Raw genomic sequence first — 17,580 nt, 5'->3', positions numbered from 1 at the left:
AGTGTAGAGATAGTTGTATTATGCTTAGTTTAGTGTATGTGTGTTGTTGTTGTGTCTATCAAAATGAGTTTCTTTTCTTTTTATAGAGAAACTTTAGGTTTTCTAGTCGTTGTTCCAATTGCAATAAATCAACATGTATCATGAATTTTAATATAAAAAAAAATCTTTAGAGATTGATTCGTCATTAAATCTTGTCAAGAAATTAATCTTCAAAGCATTGACTTTTTAGGGCATTGACTATAAATCAAAGCATTGACTTTTAAATAAATTCAGATGATCAAATGCTTGATGTGATTATCAGAGGTAGACAAATACTTGCATGCCACTCTTATCAAAGGGCAGACAATCATATGCTTATTGTAGTCATTAGAGTCAGACTCGACAGAGCATTCACTACGCGAAAAAACGGCTTTTACAGCGCTTTTTTTAAGCCATTTACAACGCTTTTTCAAAAAAATAAGCGCTGTGGAAACGAGCGCTGTAAATGATACAACAGCGCTTTTATAAAAGCGCTATAAAACATGTAAATACAACGCGCGCTTGTTATGCACATTTTACAGCGCTTCTTCACAAAAAGCGCTGTAATATGCACCCCGTCATATGAGTTATGGGTGTGCATATTACAGCGCTTTCTCACAAAAGCGCTGTAATATGCCCACCCATAATTTCATATATGGGCGTACATATTACAGCGCTTTCTCGAAAAAGCGCTGTAAAATGCCCACCCATAATTTCATATTATGGGTCTGCATTTTACAGCGTTTTCTCGAAAAAGCGCTGTAAAATGCCCCCATAATTTCATTTATGGTGTGCATATTACAGCGCTTTCTCGAAAAAGCGCTGTAAAATGCCTACCCATAATTTCATATTATGGGTGTACATTTTACAGCGCTTTCTCGAAAAAGTGCTGTAATATGCCCACCCATAATTTCATATTATGGGTCTGCATTTTACAGCGCTTCTCACGAAAGCGCTGTAGAAGGTGCACCATTAAAGCGCTTTAGAACAACATTTTACAGCGCTTTTGAAAAAAAGCGCTGTAAAATGTGTTATTATTTTTTTTTTTAACGCTGTAAATTAATTATTTGAAATGAAAAATGCTTTTTAGCTTTTTATGGCACTTTTTTTAAAAAGCGCTGTCTTTTATCATTGTACCCAAAATTATTTTTGATCCAAAATCACTTCACAATCAGTAGAACAGAACATATTACAGACAATCAGTAGAACAGAACATATTACAGACAATCAGTAGAACAGAACATATTATAGACAATCAGTTCACACAATCAATAGAACATAAATCAGAACTCTGTAACTTTTTTAACATATATGTAACTCTGTAATTTACAACCTAAGTAACTACATTCAGATACATATATACAACCTAATTTACAACCTAATTACCTACATTCAGATCCATTATATAATAACTAACAGATCCATTATATGCATATATTGTGTCCTATGATCATTTACATATAATAACTAACAGAATATACATTATATGCACTAGCTACCATATAATATTCAGATCCCTTGCCCAGCACAAGCTATTTCCCAGAAAATCAAATAATTTTCATGTCAAGCACGTACTGACACCATTCTTCCTTTAATTCCATCAGATCTTCCTCAGAATATGATGGACTGGAATTGGCAAAGTACTGCAATATAAAAATTGAACATATTATATTAAGTTAGTATCAAATATATAGATAATTTATATATGAAAATCATATAATGCAAATACCGTACCGTTTCTGGGATAATAGTTTTATTCTTCTCAACAATCTCCTTCATGAATCTCAATATGTAGTACCCACAGTCAATGTTATTTGTTTGACGAGGGCACTTTATTGAGATCCATGTAATGTTATTCGACTTCTGCTTCGACACTTTAGCACCTCTTTGAGCTCGATAAACTTTTAAGGCACTATCGAATGAATAAATGTGATTATTAGAGCATGAATATTTATATATATATATATATAAATATTCATGCTCTAATAATCACATTTATTCATTCGATAGTGCCTTAAAAGTTTATCGAGCTCAAAGAGGTGCTAAAGTGTCGAAGCAGAAGTCTAATAACATTACATGGATCTCAATAAAGTGCCCTCGTCAAACAAATAACATCGACTGTGGGTACTACATATTGAGATTCATGAAGGAGATTGTTGAGAAGAATAAAACTATTATCCCAGAAACGGTACGGTATTTGCATTATATGATTTTCATATATAAATTATCTATATATTTGATACTAACTTAATATAATATGTTCAATTTTTATATTGCAGTACTTTGACAATTCCAGTCCATCATATTCTGAGGAAGATCTGATGGAATTAAAGGAAGAATGGTGTCAGTACGTGCTTGACATGAAAATTATTTGATTTTCTGGGAAATAGCTTGCTGCTGGGCAAGGGATCTGAATATTATATGGTAGCTAGTGCATATAATGTATATTCTGTTAGTTATTATATGTAAATGATCATAGGACACAATATATGAACATGCATATGGATCTGAATGTAGTTTAGGTTGTAAATTAGGTTATATATATATACGTATCTGAATGTAGGTAATTAGGTTGTAAATTAGGTTGTATATATGTATCTGAATGTAGTTACTTAGGTTGTAAATTACAGAGTTACATATATGTTAAAAAAGTTACAGAGTTCTGATTTATGTTCTACTGATTGTGTGAACTGATTGTCTATAATATGTTCTGTTCTACTGATTGTGAAGTGATTTTGGATCAAAAATAATTTTGGGTACAAAGATAAAAGACAGCGCTTTTTAAAAAAAGTGCCATAAAAAGCTAAAAAGCACCTTTCATTTCAAATAATTAATTTGACGTTGCAACTCCCGGTTTCACTCTCCATTTGTATTTCAGGTTGGAGCTGAACCGGAAGTTGCTTGTCTTTATTCGTATTCACCAAGAGTGCCACTTGCTCCGATAAGATTCTGAGCTTCTCTAATACTTCCTCGTTGGAAGGTTTTTGGCGCTTCTCTTGAGGAAAAAAGCTTTTGGGAGTTACGCCAAATCCTTTCCCCCTCACTCGACCGGAATACTCAGGGACATTAAACACTTTCCCAAGAATGTCCCTGCACGTATCCTTGTTGCCCTCTTGAGTTTCAGAACTTTGTTCAATAGTTTCCTAAAATACATGTAACATTAAAAAGATAAGTTCAATAGCATTTTTAAAATACAATATTAAAAAATATTAAAGTGATAATATACTTACACAAAGTTCTACAACTTTCTTGACATTTTCATTATCAACCACTCCTTCTTTGTTAACACGCGCTTCCTTCCATAAGATATGACGACCCAAGGGTTGATCGGCTTGGGTGTCTTTTCTCTATTCGTTAAAATCATAAACAAAATAATACAAATTAGTTACACACTATAGTTTATAATACAAATTACAAGTGATGTTTAATTACTTACAATTTTTTGTTCAAGGCGTGCATATCCCATACGTGATTTCTTGTATGGGTGTTTTGGGTTGCTTGCCCGTTCGCGATTTGCCTTACTAATATTCTATATAAAAAAAAAATAGCAATTGTGTAAAAATTTAAAATACGCTACGAATATGAATAATAAAACACAAATGCTAATAAATTAATCACTTACGACAAACGCCGGGTCAGAACGTTTGGAAACAAATGCACTCCATTCATCCTTTGATATATAATGTTGATATATCTTTGGAGGTTCAGCATTTGTGTTTCCTTCTCTATCTTTTAGATAGAAATTTGAGAGATGGGATCTAAATCCACGATGGATTTTCCCAGCAACTCTCAAAACATATGACTTTCGTTCCTCATCAAGAACAAAAGTGGTCTGCAATGAAAACAATTATAAGTAATGTATTTTACAGAAAAAAAATTATAAATGACAAAAGAGTAGATCAAAATATTTACTTGAATGTCATTCCAGATGATATCTTTGGCATCCTTCAACGCCTTATCTCTCCAGTTGTCTATTGTTATTGGGACATTTTGACGAACAACAGCCCCAATGTAGCTTACAAACATGGAGCTGTTGGGGTCAACTGGCTGACCACTCTCGTTCCAGCCAACCTAATAAACTCATATAGTAAGTACATGCCCTAAACCCTAAAAAAAGATAAAAAAACACACAGCAAACAGAGTATATATAGTATACCTCAAATTTAATGCCACTGCTCCGTGCTTTAATCACCCTTTGCATGATAGTTGCACCACGTTTGACTTCTTTTTCGTAAGTCTTAGAGGTGCCAACTTCTTCATTTTGAACTTCTAAATCTTTGTTTGTATCCATTTAACTACAACAAGTTCAACATGCACTTTAGTATAACATCAACAAGCTCAACATGGATCATGCATTATTATAAACAAACTCAACATGTATCAGTATATCTTAAAAAAGCTCAACATGCATTCTAATGATTACAAAAATTTAATAACATCAATACCTGAATAATGATGGTTCGAAGAAAGACGAAATGCAAAGAAAAGAGGGTTTGCAGAAAGTTCACAGAAATATGGTTCACAGAAATACGGTTTGAAGAAATACGTAATGAGGGTTACGTATTTCAATGAAAATATATTGTGTGAAATGGGAGAGATGATCTTGGATGGAAATAAGGTTCGAAATGAAGGAGATGATCGTGGAAATAAGGTTCGTAAAGGACGGGATGATAGGGTTTGCAAAAGAAGAGAAGAAATGAAGGTTGAGATGAAGGTTACGTAATGAAGAGGAAACTGAAGAGGTAACTGTTATATATACGTAACACTTTTACAGCGCTTTTTATAAGCCTTTTACAGCGCTTATTTTGTAAAGCGCTCTAAAAGGCTTCTTTAGTTAAATTTTTAAAAGGCTCTTTTACAGCGCTTTTTTCAAATAAGCGCTGTAAAAGACCTCCGTGTGTTATTATGTTATTTGAATGCCTTTTACAGCGCTTTTTTCAAATAAGCGCTGTAAAAGACCTCCGTGTGTTATTATGTTATTTGAATGCCTTTTACAGCGCTTTTTTCAAATAAGCGCTGTAAAAGACCTCCGTGTGTTATTATGTTATATGAATGCCTTTTACAGCGCTTTCACACATAAGCGCTCTAAAAGGCTTCTTTAGTTAAATTTTTAAAAGGCTCTTTTACAGCGCTTTTTTCAAATAAGCGCTGTAAAAGACCTCCGTGTGTTATTATGTTATATGAATGCCTTTTACAGCGCTTTCACACATAAGCGCTCTAAAAGGCTTCTTTAGTTAAATTTTTAAAAGGCTCTTTTACAGCGCTTTTTTCAAATAAGCGCTGTAAAAGACCTCCGTGTGTTATTATGTTATTTGAATGCCTTTTACAGCGCTTTTACACATAAGCGCTCTAAAATGTCTCTTTATGTTAATTTTAAGAGGCTCTTTTACAGCGCTTTTCCCAAATAAGCGCTGTAAAAGACCTCCGTGTGTTATTATGTTATATGAATGTTTTTTAAAGCCTTTTACAGCGCTTTTCCACATAAGCGCTCTAAAATGTCTCTTTATGTTAATTTTAAAAGGCTCTTTTACAGCGCTTTTTCCAAATAAGCGCTGTAAAAGGCCTTATTGTTTTTGTGTTTTGTTATGTTATGTTATTTTTTAAACAAGCTCAACATGCATGCAAAACCCACATAGTAGTAACTGGTCACCACAAAAATCCCTTCCTCTTCACCAAACTCTTCTCCTTTTATGCATCTTCTTCACAAACATCAAAGCTTACTCTTTCACAATTCAATCTCCACCTCAACACCCTTTTTATCTCTTTACATTCTCTTTCCTTCTTAAATCGAAACTTAATTGGTATTCAGGATCATTGCCATGTTGCGAAAAATGGGTTTGTGTCTGGTGTTTTTGGGGATTCCCATGATGCGTACAAGGTGTTTGAAGAAATGGGTTTGTGTCTGATGTTTTTTGGATTCCCATGATGCGTACAAGGTGTTTGAAGAAATGGGTTTGTGTCTGATGTTTTTTGGATTCCCATGATGCGTACAAGGTGTTTGAAGAAATTAGGTGTCTGATGAATATTATTTTTAAAGCTTTTTTACAGCGCTTTGTCAAATAAGCGCTGTAAAATGTCTTTTTTACTCACTTTCAAAAGAGTCGTTTACAGCGCTTTGTGTGAAAAGCGCTGTAAAAGGTATAAAACACTCATTATTTTATTTTTAAAAGGATCTTTTACAGCGCTTTTTAAGATAAGCGCTGTAAAATGTCTCTTTATTTTATTTTTGTGTTTGGTTTATTTGGGTTGGGATGACATTAAAAACATTTTTATCATTGTTTATTGGATTAAAAATATTGTTATCATTGTCTTTATCACAATACTTTAGGAGATGATGAATTATTAGAAATGAGTATTCTGAAGAATCTATATATATATATGCACTGAGCAAAAGAGAATCTCTCTATTCAGTTCAGTTCAGTTCATGTAAATTACTAATTTATATTCAGTTCAGTTCATGTAAATCAAGCTAAATATAAAACACTCATTGTTACATGAACTTGGTATAAAACACTCAAATCAAGCTAAATATAAGCAGAAAATAAATTAATCAGAAAATAAATTAATCAGAACTTAGTATAAAACACTCAATTCAGATTACATGCATATTTACAATAACACAGTTCAGATTACATGCATAGCTTATATAAAACAATTAAACATATATATACATTAAGATGCCCTTCTTCTTTTCCTGGTGACATTCACATTTGTTTGTCCATTTACAATACGAAACGATGGATTAATCCAAATTCCCTCATCATGATCATCTCTAAGATATAAACCATCATCAGTTGAATCAATTTCATGTGGTTGTTGTGATGTTGCAAATAAAAGATCATTACCAACATCTTCATCATTATTGTTATCATCACTTATTTTATTGGTCGATAGGACAACAGACCATTTATCATTAGAAGGATCAGTGACATAAAACACTTGTTGAGCTTGCGACGCTAAAATAAAAGGCTCGTCTTTGTATCCCACCCTATTAAAATCGACAAGCAAGAATCCTGACTCATCAATCCGAACGCCATTATTATTATCGACCCACTTGCAACCAAATATGGGAACACGAAACATTGTGTAGTCTAACTCCCATATGCGCTCGATAACCCCAAAATATGATAGATTTGCATATATTGGGTTTTTGTCTTTTGCACTTGAGACATGCATCGCTTCAGCTACGAGAGTGACTCCACTATTTTGCATAGTGGTCTGATCATCTTGTTCTTTGGTATAAAATGTGTAGCCGTTAATAACATAACCAGTGTAAGAAAAGACATGTAAGCTCGGACCATTTGCTAGCCACCTCAATCTATTTGAAATTGATCCGGGGTCTATATCAAATTTTGACATTATGTGATTTTTTAACCATGTTACAAAACTTCGATTGTGCTCTCGAGTTATCCAATTTTGATTCCTATTCATGTTCAAACGAGATAACTGATCAATGTGTATTGTAACATACGGTTGAACCTCATCATCATTGTGCAGAACATACAATTGTGCCTGCTCCCATTCTGTCCTTGATATAGTCAGTAGTCTCCTTCCAGTTATCCCTTCTCCTGATAGTCTTCCCGAATGACGAGACATGGGAAGCCCTATGGATTCAACATTGGACAGATATTCAGTACAAAATTCAGCAGCCTCTTCAACAATGTATCGTTCAGCAATACAACCTTCTGGTCGACTTCTACTTTTTACGTACCCTTTTAATATTTTCATATATCGTTCTATCGGATACATCCATCTCATATAAGCTGGCCCACAAAGTTGTGTCTCCTTAACCAGATGAACAGTAAGGTGAACCATTATATCAAAAAACGATGGTGGGAAATACATTTCAAGCTCACACAAAGTAACAACAATTTCCCTCTGCAATGTCGGTAATTTCTGAGGGTCGATCACTTTACTACAAATTTCCCTGAAGAAGAAACATAATCTAGTTAAGGCTAGTCGAACTTTTTCAGGTAAAATGGAACGTATACCTATTGGTAGCAAATGCTCCATTATAATATGACAATCATGGGTCTTCAAACCTTTTAACTTGAGGTCTTTCATACAAACCAAATTTTTAATGTTCGAAGAGTATCCTTCTGGAACTTTAACTTCGTGTAGAAATTTACATAAAACAATTTTTTCCTTTCTAGATAGAGTATGAGCGGCTGGAGGTAGATATGTGCGATTTCCTTTCTTTACTGGAGCCAGTTCATTTCTTATTCCCATATCGACCAAGTCCAATCTTGCATTGACGCCATCTTTAGACTTTCCTGGAACATTGAGTAACGTACCAATAACACTTTCAAATACATTTTTTTCAATATGCATCACATCGAGGAAATGTCTTACATACAATGACTTCCAATATGGCAATTCAAAGAAAATTGACTTTTTCTTCCACCCAGTTTTCACCAGCTCTCCCGCAAAAGGTTTGCCAAATTTATTGGTCAAACCTTGTACTTTTTCAAGTATTTGATATCCAGTCGGTGCTAAAGGAGCTTTACCTTCCTCTGATTTTCCATTGAATGCATTTCTCCACCCACGATACTGATGACTATAAGGTAAAAATCTACGATGTCCAAGAAACACATTCTTCTTACAATGTTTCAACCGCATCCAATTTGTACTCTCTTCACATATAGGACATGCACACTGACCTTTAATGCTATATCCTGATAAATTACCATATGCTGGAAAATCATTAATTATGCCGAACAACATAACCCTTAAATTGAAACATTCTTTCTTATACCCATCATAAACTTCCACACCTGTCTCCCACATACTTTTTAAATTTTCGATTAGAGGAGTCAAGTATACGTCGATATCATTCCCCGGTTGTTTGGGTCCAGAAATTAACAGAGACAACATCATAAACTTACGCTTCATACATAACCATGGAGGTAGGTTATATATTACCAAAATCACAGGCCACGTGCTATGTGAGATGCTTTGAAGACCATGTGGATTCATTCCATCAGTAGAAAGTGCAAGTCTTAGATTTCTTGACTCTATCCCGAATTCAGGATACTCGTGATCAATTTTTGCCCATTGTGGGGAATCTGCAGGGTGTCGAAACATTCCATCTCTAATTCTTTCATCTGCATGCCATGTCAAGTGTTTTGAATCTTCTTCACTGCGATACATGCGCCTAAATCTTGGTATTATAGGAAAATACCACACGACTTTTGCTGGAGTAGATTCTTTCTTCTTATATCGAGAGACATTGCATTTCGGACACGCCTTAAGTAGTTCATATTCGTTTCGAAATAAAATGCAATCGTTAGGACACGCATGAATCCTTTCGTAACTCATTCCAATAGAACACAAAATCCGTTTAGCCTCGTAGGTTCGACTGGGAAGTTCATTATCATCTGGCAACATATCTTTTATGAGTGTTAATAATTCCGTAAAGCTTTTATCAGACCATCCATTACTCGCTTTTAAGTTGTACAACTTTAATATCGCTGACAGTCTTGTGAATTTAGTACAACCATTATATAATTCTTTCTCTGCATCACTCAACAAACTTTCAAACATTTTAGGACAATCTCGAAGATCTTCTTCAACTGCTTTTGCAATCTCATCAACTCGGTCCGGCTCATATGTATCTGTATCGAAGTCAGTTGAAGCATATGTCGAACTATTCTCAAAATTAATGTTTCCTTTTTTTTTTCTCACCATGTCTTATCCAACATGTGTAGCTTTGATCAATTCCATTACATACTAGATGTCCTTCTAATTCATCTTCTCTAACACGTTTTCCAAAACAACATTTTAAACAAGGACAAACTACTCTATTTGGATCTTTTGCATTCTTCACTGCAAACTCAACAAACTCCTTCACTCCAATTTCATACTCTTTTGACAATCGATTGGCTGAAATCCATTTCCTATCCATATTATACCACCTATATAAATGCAGTAACAAAAATAATAAGCTTTCAAAACATATCAACAAGTTTCAAAAAGAAACCAATATCAACTAACAATTTCAAAACAGAACAGATCATGTGGTATGAGTTTTTGACAATTTTTGACAATTTCAAAACAGAACAGATCATGTGGTATGAGTTTTTGACAATTTTTGACAATTTCAAAACATAACAGATCATGTGTAAAAAATACCTTAGACAACGTAGATGGCCGCACAGTACGTAGAGGATATTAGGGTTCCCAACGTATATAATTATTTGAAAGATGTAGAGGATATGAGGGTTTCCAACGTATATAATTATTTGAAAGATGTAGAGGATATGAGGGTTTCCAACGTATATAATTATTTGAAAGATGTAGAGGATATGAGGGTTTCCAACGTATATAATTATTTGAAAGATGTATTTTACAGCGCTTGTGAAAAAAGCGCTGTAATAAGTAGTTAAATTCAATGAAAGCGGATGTGTTTTACAGCGCTTGTGAAAAAAGCGCTGTAGTAGGTAGTTAAATTCAATGAAAGCGCATGTGTTTTACAGCGCTTGTGAAAAAAGCGCTGTAATAGGTAGTTAAATTCAATGAAAGCGCATGTGTTTTACAGCGCTTGTGAAAAAAGCGCTGTAACTGATTCGCGAAAGCGCTTCCGTTTACAGCGCTTTTTTGACAAGCGCTGTAAAATCCTTATAACGTGATGCGCAAACGTTATATGACCTACTACAGCGCTTTACATAAAAAGCGCTGTAATAGGTTCCGTTATTTTTAAAATATAATTACAACAACGCTTGTGTTTAGAAAGCGCTGTAAAATGGGCGCTGTTAAATGTCATTTATGTCGTAGTGATTGCTTGCATTAATAGAATCACCAAAGGAGCATTTCATAGTGCGTTAATTAGACTTAGGAGCGGAATCTTGGTGTTCCTTTAACTTAGTCCAAATATCAGAGAATGCAGCATAAAGTCATTTTCAAATAAACCTAATCTAAGAACTGCACAGTTAACATAACATTAGTGCTTTAAATTATTGTCTCAAAATAATGTTGTAATCAATAAAAAAAATACGGGTCAGAGTTCTTCAAAAACAATTTAGTTCTAACATTTTTAACCTCATCTATATGATACATATTACACTTTGGAAAATTTTATTTTGTGGTGTTTTTTAACGTCGTCTACAAGTTAATATTATAAATATTATAAAAAAACTCAAAATCTTCCATCGAAAATATAACGATAGTAACATAAAATTTAAATGTGATACAACTTATGATTCAAACACCATTATAGATTTGTATACTTAGGTCTCATGATACACAATGGTAAAGACACTTGTTTCAAAACTAAAAGACAAGTGAGTGATTAGGGACAAGCACCCTCGTGATTCACCACCATTCAAATTGAAAACACCAGCATGTTCCCAAACCAAAATTCCAAGAACAAAAAAGAGAGATCTAGTACCAAGCACCTTCGTGATTCACCACCATTCAAATTGAAAACACCAGCATGTTCCCACCACCATGACATTTAACTAACATCTTGATATATAGAGAAACAAAAACCATAAACTAAATGTCATATTCTCCATTGCAATACCTTCCTATCATAAATAAAGGAACCAATATTCAAAAAGAAAAAATTACAAGTATACCTCAACAGGCTCAATCCATGGTAATTTTAGGATAGGACATGAATTACATATCCTTGGATTGTTTGGTCAAATCCTGCAAAAAGACTAAATAGCATGTGTTGAACTTGTCTATGTAAGAAACTCAAGCCTTCAATTTAGTAAAAGAATATAAGTCACTTAAAGAAACCTTCACATGATACTAAAGTCCATTTTAATGTCAAAACTAAACACCGAAAAATCAAGACATGTCACTAAATCCAAATGGCAAAAATTACTGGCCACTGCTCAAACAAACACAGTTAGGGCATATGGGAGAATTGTCTTTTTCCCTTTGTAATGGTGAGTACGTAGTAATTTTTTCCATTGTTTTCACTCTCCACAAAGCAAGCTTAACTATGAGTTTACTCCTTCCAAATTAGAGTTTGTTCATGGAAAAATCAAGTCAAAGTTAAATACCTCAGAGCAGGACAAAGTGATTGACCAAATATGAGTTTTGTGGCAGTGCTTGTAGGATCTAATTCGTATCAGGACTAATTACAACTCCATTTCATAATTTCTTGCAAGAATAATCTATGCTAACACTATTTGGCGTTCCTGTCTGTAAAATTTGCTTGAATGCCTTTTCTCTCATCTGCAACAAGCATATTACAAATATTCAACTACTTGATTACTAGTTTAATTTAGAATAGAAAATATATAATATATATATATATATATATATATATATATAATTAATAGGAAATAAATTATTTCCCTAATTAACATTCATTTAACAAAGAGACCAGTCATTAGAAACAACAATAGAAAGTACGGTTTAAACGATAGACGTCTTGGTCACAGGCTCAAAAGTTTCATCATAATCAATGCCATATTTTTTCTTATTCCCTAAGACTACCAAACGAGGCTTGTAGCGATTGAAAGAACCCTTAGAATTCATTTTCACAAAATATACCCATTTACAACCTATGGGTTTAACATCAGGTGGGCAAGAGACAATATCCCAAGTGAAATTTTCTTGAAGAACTTGGAGTTCATCTTGCATTGCTTTTAACCAACACCAATCCTTAACTTCATGCTAGTAATATGTAGGAATATATATGCTTGATAAAGTAGCAGTGAGAGAAGTACACGAGGAATTATACCATTTCTAGAGAATATCTATCAAGTTGATGAATCACTCTAGCAACGCGATGTAGTGCTACTAGAAATGTTCAGGTGATGGATCATCATTGGGAAGGAGATTGGGATCATGTTGTTTACGTCGTTTGATATAAACATAACTTGGTTTAAAACATTCCATAGATTGGGGAAAAACAGAAAAGTTGGGAAGAGTAGCCACATCAATAAAAGCAGAAGAAAGACAAGTAAATATAAATTGAGTGATAACTCTTCATCATATGTATATTTTTTATTGTTTTTATTGTTATTTTTCTTTGACTATTAGTTAATTTAGGAAGTTATCTAATATAGTTTGTTGATTTTAGTCCACGAAGTTAATGAAATATTTATGTTCTTATTTTCTTGATTAAGTAGATATTTTTCGTAGATTTACGTTGTTCCGTTGTTTTAGAGCAGTGGTGAATTTTGGTCATATATGGAGTAATTCAGTCATATATGGAGTGGTAGATGTCCAATTGGAATCAAACCAAGTGCGAATGAAAACTAAGATCCATAGCTACAACTTTAATGAAGACACCAAAATCAAATCAGGACTCAAAAGAGGAGACAAATGCAGTAAATATCAGACAAAAGATGTTGTGTGCATGGGGGTTTATTTCTACAGTATTTTCACATCTTGTTTCTGCCAAGGTGCGCCTAGAGTGCAAATGCTTGCATCTGGAGTGCATGACGCACTGCATAATACATAAAAATGTGTTTTTCTCACTTTCTAGGGATTTGTTTGACTATTTTGAAGTTTGGAGACTTGTGCTCTAGGAAAGAAACTTAGAGGAGGCTAATTCTAACACCATTGAAAGAGTTTTATCAAGATTCATTCATGAATCTTTCTGGTAATTCTTTAATCTCTATCTTTTGTATTTTAGTCATGAGTAACTAAACCCTATTTGTTTGGGATGAGTGAAACAAGATGAAATCGTCATTTCTTTGATTTGATTTTTAGTTATATGAATGAGTTTATTGAACTATTTTTCGCATCTTTGTGCTTAATGCTTTTTGGTGCTTGATCAACTTTAGATTGTTTTTGCGGTTCGTATTTTAAAACGAAAGTGGACTTTACAAATGCTTGAGATGAGAAATTCTTGATATTGTAGTATAAGAATAGGTGCAGGTTCTGAAATCAATTGAATTATTTGCAGATGCAATAGTTTAATGAGATAATTTTTGTACCGTAAAGTTTAATTCTAATATTAAATCCACTAAGGAATTAGGAATTACAACGGCATTAAGAGTTATGTCGCTAAGGAATTAGGACAAGAATAATTAAGATAATTCGGTAATAGGTCAATAAAGAAATTTTTTAACTACGATCAAATTAAAAACCAAGATTGGATTCAAATTGAAACTTTTTGTTCAATTTTAGTAACTAAACATAATTCCATAGTAAAACACAGTCTTTGAGTTCTACACTCAGTACTACTGTTTTAATTATTACTTGCAACGATTCAGTACACTTGATGAAACACTATTATTGATTATAAAAGAATGTCACATTTCTTGAAATAAGAAAGCGATGATTAGTAATATCATAACTCAAAAAACCTTTGTGAAAGTTACTATAAATGATAAATGCACATTTGACAAATTGTGCTCCAAGCTTATATCTTTCAAGAGGAGGTAAGTGAACAAAGCATACACACCCAAATATATGTAAATCTAGATAATTGGGATGAATTTTAAAAAGAAGAGAGGAGAATCAAGATTAAGAACCGTCGATGGAAGATGATTGATCGAGAAAATAATTGTGGAAAACGCTTCAACCCAAAATGGTGAAGCAATGTGAAACAATTGAAGAAGCAATGTGCACATCGCATCAAGCAAGTGACAATTTTTCACTCAACAATATTATTTTGTTGGGGTATATTAAGACAAGAACATTGAGATAAATGTCATAAACATTGAAAAAAATTAGCCTTAGATTTAAGAAAAAAATGTCTAAGTAAAACGACTATAATCATCATTAAGTCACAAATTATTTATAATGAGCATGAGAAGTAACGTGAGACATACCCCAAACATCACGATGAACCAAATTGAAACATTAGGAAGCACGATGAGCATTAGAAGGAAAAGGTAGTGTTTTACTTTTAGCAAGTTTGTAAACCCAACAAGGAGCAAACAAATTAGAAATGACATTTTTATTTCCCAATAATCCATTTTTAAATAAATGAAGCAAAACACTAGAATTTTCAAAATATCATTCCAAGCAAAAGATAAATGGTTAGAAATAAACGCAAGTGGAAATAGTATGCCCACTTTAAACAGATAACTTATAGAAGGTTAGTTTGATTGTATATCTCATTGTGAAAAACTACAATTCCAATGGTTTCTTTTTATTGTGAATTTTAATAAAAAAATCATTATCAATCAACATTCATCGGTTTAGCTAATGATCATAGTAAAGAGAGATTGATACTCCTAACAAATTCCATGTGGGAACAATAATTTACTATGCAATAATACAGTGCATTTGCGGTCCTATCAAGTTTTTAGTGTTGCACGGGTGTAATTTGTAAAATATTTTTCAATGTAAATTTTTAAAAATATTTGAATGTGATATTCATGAGGTATAAATTTATCAATCTGATTAGAAAAAAAGTTTCAATAATTGTAAGTTTATTAGTTTATAAGAATAGTTGGCCGTATAACAAAAGAATAAAAGCAATGGAAACAATTAAAAAGTTTGTAATAAAATGAGGTATTTTCACTCTAAAAAATATGATTAAAAAATATAAGTGATTGTTTATATACACAATTAAATTAAAACATGAGTGATTTTCGCTCTAAAAATATGATTAGAAAAAGATGATTGATTGTTTGTATATATTTTTTTTTTAAACATTAAATCATTATAGAATACTTTCTTCCTATAAAAACTAGGACATATATTTTGCAAGCATTGATTTGATATATATTTGTAAGCATTGGTTTTTATATGATCATTATTTTTATTTTTGTTTTACTTTTTATCTTGTGTACTATTATTTCTTTATTCTTTTTGTCTAATTGAATCAACAACTATTTCTTATATTTTATGTTTCATGTATCATTTCCACCTAAATTTTTGATAACTAATTTTTAATTAGAGGTGTTATGCCACATGTTTTTATTCAAAGATATTTTGATTTAATTATACTATTTGGAGAGTGTCTATAATGAACAAATTCAAAGTCTATTTTTTACGACAAAAACACGAAATAATATTCAAAATGATAAGGTGTCACTACTTGAGTTTGATTATTTTTTCTGATAATTGAAATTACAATCAGAGTTATCCTCCATCCAATCAATAAGTTTAATATTTTGAAATTAGTGTTTTTTTAATGAACAATTTATATAAACAAATACCTTAAGTTGTATAAGAGGAATAAAATATGGACTCGAGCATTAAAAAGAGAAAAATGTACACAAATTGTATACTATTTTGAAAATATTGAATGTATAACTTAACTTTTTTTTTTTTTTTTGCAAAAACATGCTAACTTAAATTACTTTGTTACAATATTTTTTATTTATTTTAATTTAAACTTCAAATGATTGTTTGTGCATAAGTTTTATTATTTATTTTTTATATGTGATGATTATGTTTTTATATATTTTGTGGTAATTCATTGTTGCTACATTTTAAGTATTAAAATATAAATAAAATATTGTAATGTATTTATATGCAATGAATTAAAAAAGTAACTGACTATTATATCAAGTTTGTAATGGGATTTATATTGTTTATTGTTAGTTTTTTAATTATAAAGATATAGACAAAGATGAATGAATTCTAATGGTGCTACATCATACTGACAAACGATTTATATTTTTTATTGTTGGTTTTTCAATTATATGAATGAATGCTAATGGTGCTACATCATACTATTGAATGATGTAACAAAATTAATGTTATATAATATATATAGACGTGATGTGTCAACATAATAATTTGAGGGTTTGTTTTAATTTATTACTAGATTATGGCCCGCGCGCTGCGCGGATATTAATTAATTAATTTTATAAATTTTATAAGTAATATTTTATGTATTATAAATATAGTTATCTTATAATATTTGTAATAGTTGAATATGATTAGAAATATTAAAATAAAGGAAAATCATGTTTATCACAATCATCTAATTTAATTTTTAAAATATTTATAAACATTTAATTTATAAAATATTTAATTTTTAATTTACAAACATTCAAATTGTTATTAACATTAATAGAGTAATCATAATGATTAACATTTTGGTTTCAAAATCGAAATCCAAAATTTATAACAATTACAAAATATTAATCCTCAAACAATTATAAATATATATTAAATATAAATAATTGCAAATGAATTGCTTTAATTTCATACCAATTAACACTATAAAACAATAAATTTAATTTAAATAATTTCAGTAAAATAAATTTGACCAAAATTCAACAAACATATTTTGTCCATCATTTCTAAATTTTTATATGCTATATATATTTACCAATATTCAAAAATAAAAATCAAATATAAATATTTTTTTGTTCTCTCACTCGATCATTTTAATTTAAAAACTAATTACAAAATATTAATTGTCAAACAATTATACAACAAATATAAAAAATTGCAAAATAAATTACTTTAATTTCATGTCAATTACCACGGTAAAACAACAAATCAAATTTAATTAATTTCAATAAAAAAAAACTTACCAAAATTCAAAGAGTCATGACTTTGTCCATCATTTTTAAATATTTATATACTATATATTTACCAATATTCAAAGTAGAAAATCAAATACAAATATTTTTTGTTCTCTCATTCGATCATTTTAATCATCAATCTTTTGTGATAATTGTGAAA

The 17,580-nt window shown here is 31.5% G+C and overlaps 1 long non-coding RNA gene across 1 annotated transcript; it reads right to left on the bottom strand.

The window, feature by feature from the left end:
* Window positions 1-1,292: 1,292 nt before the first annotated feature.
* Window positions 1,293-1,944, bottom strand: LOC140920232 (uncharacterized). The gene is made up of 2 exons (XR_012162954.1): window positions 1,753-1,944; window positions 1,293-1,661 (listed from the first exon to the last, which is right to left on the bottom strand). It is a non-coding gene; the product is annotated as an uncharacterized lncRNA (long non-coding RNA).
* Between the last annotated feature and the right edge of the window lie 15,636 nt (window positions 1,945-17,580).

The sequence above is a fragment of the Cicer arietinum genome, chromosome 5 (assembly GCF_000331145.2).
Source record: "Cicer arietinum cultivar CDC Frontier isolate Library 1 chromosome 5, Cicar.CDCFrontier_v2.0, whole genome shotgun sequence".
Taxonomy (NCBI): Eukaryota; Viridiplantae; Streptophyta; class Magnoliopsida; order Fabales; family Fabaceae; genus Cicer; species Cicer arietinum.
Note: the sequence above shows the minus strand (reverse complement) of the source record. Positions and strands in the feature narration are given on the sequence as shown.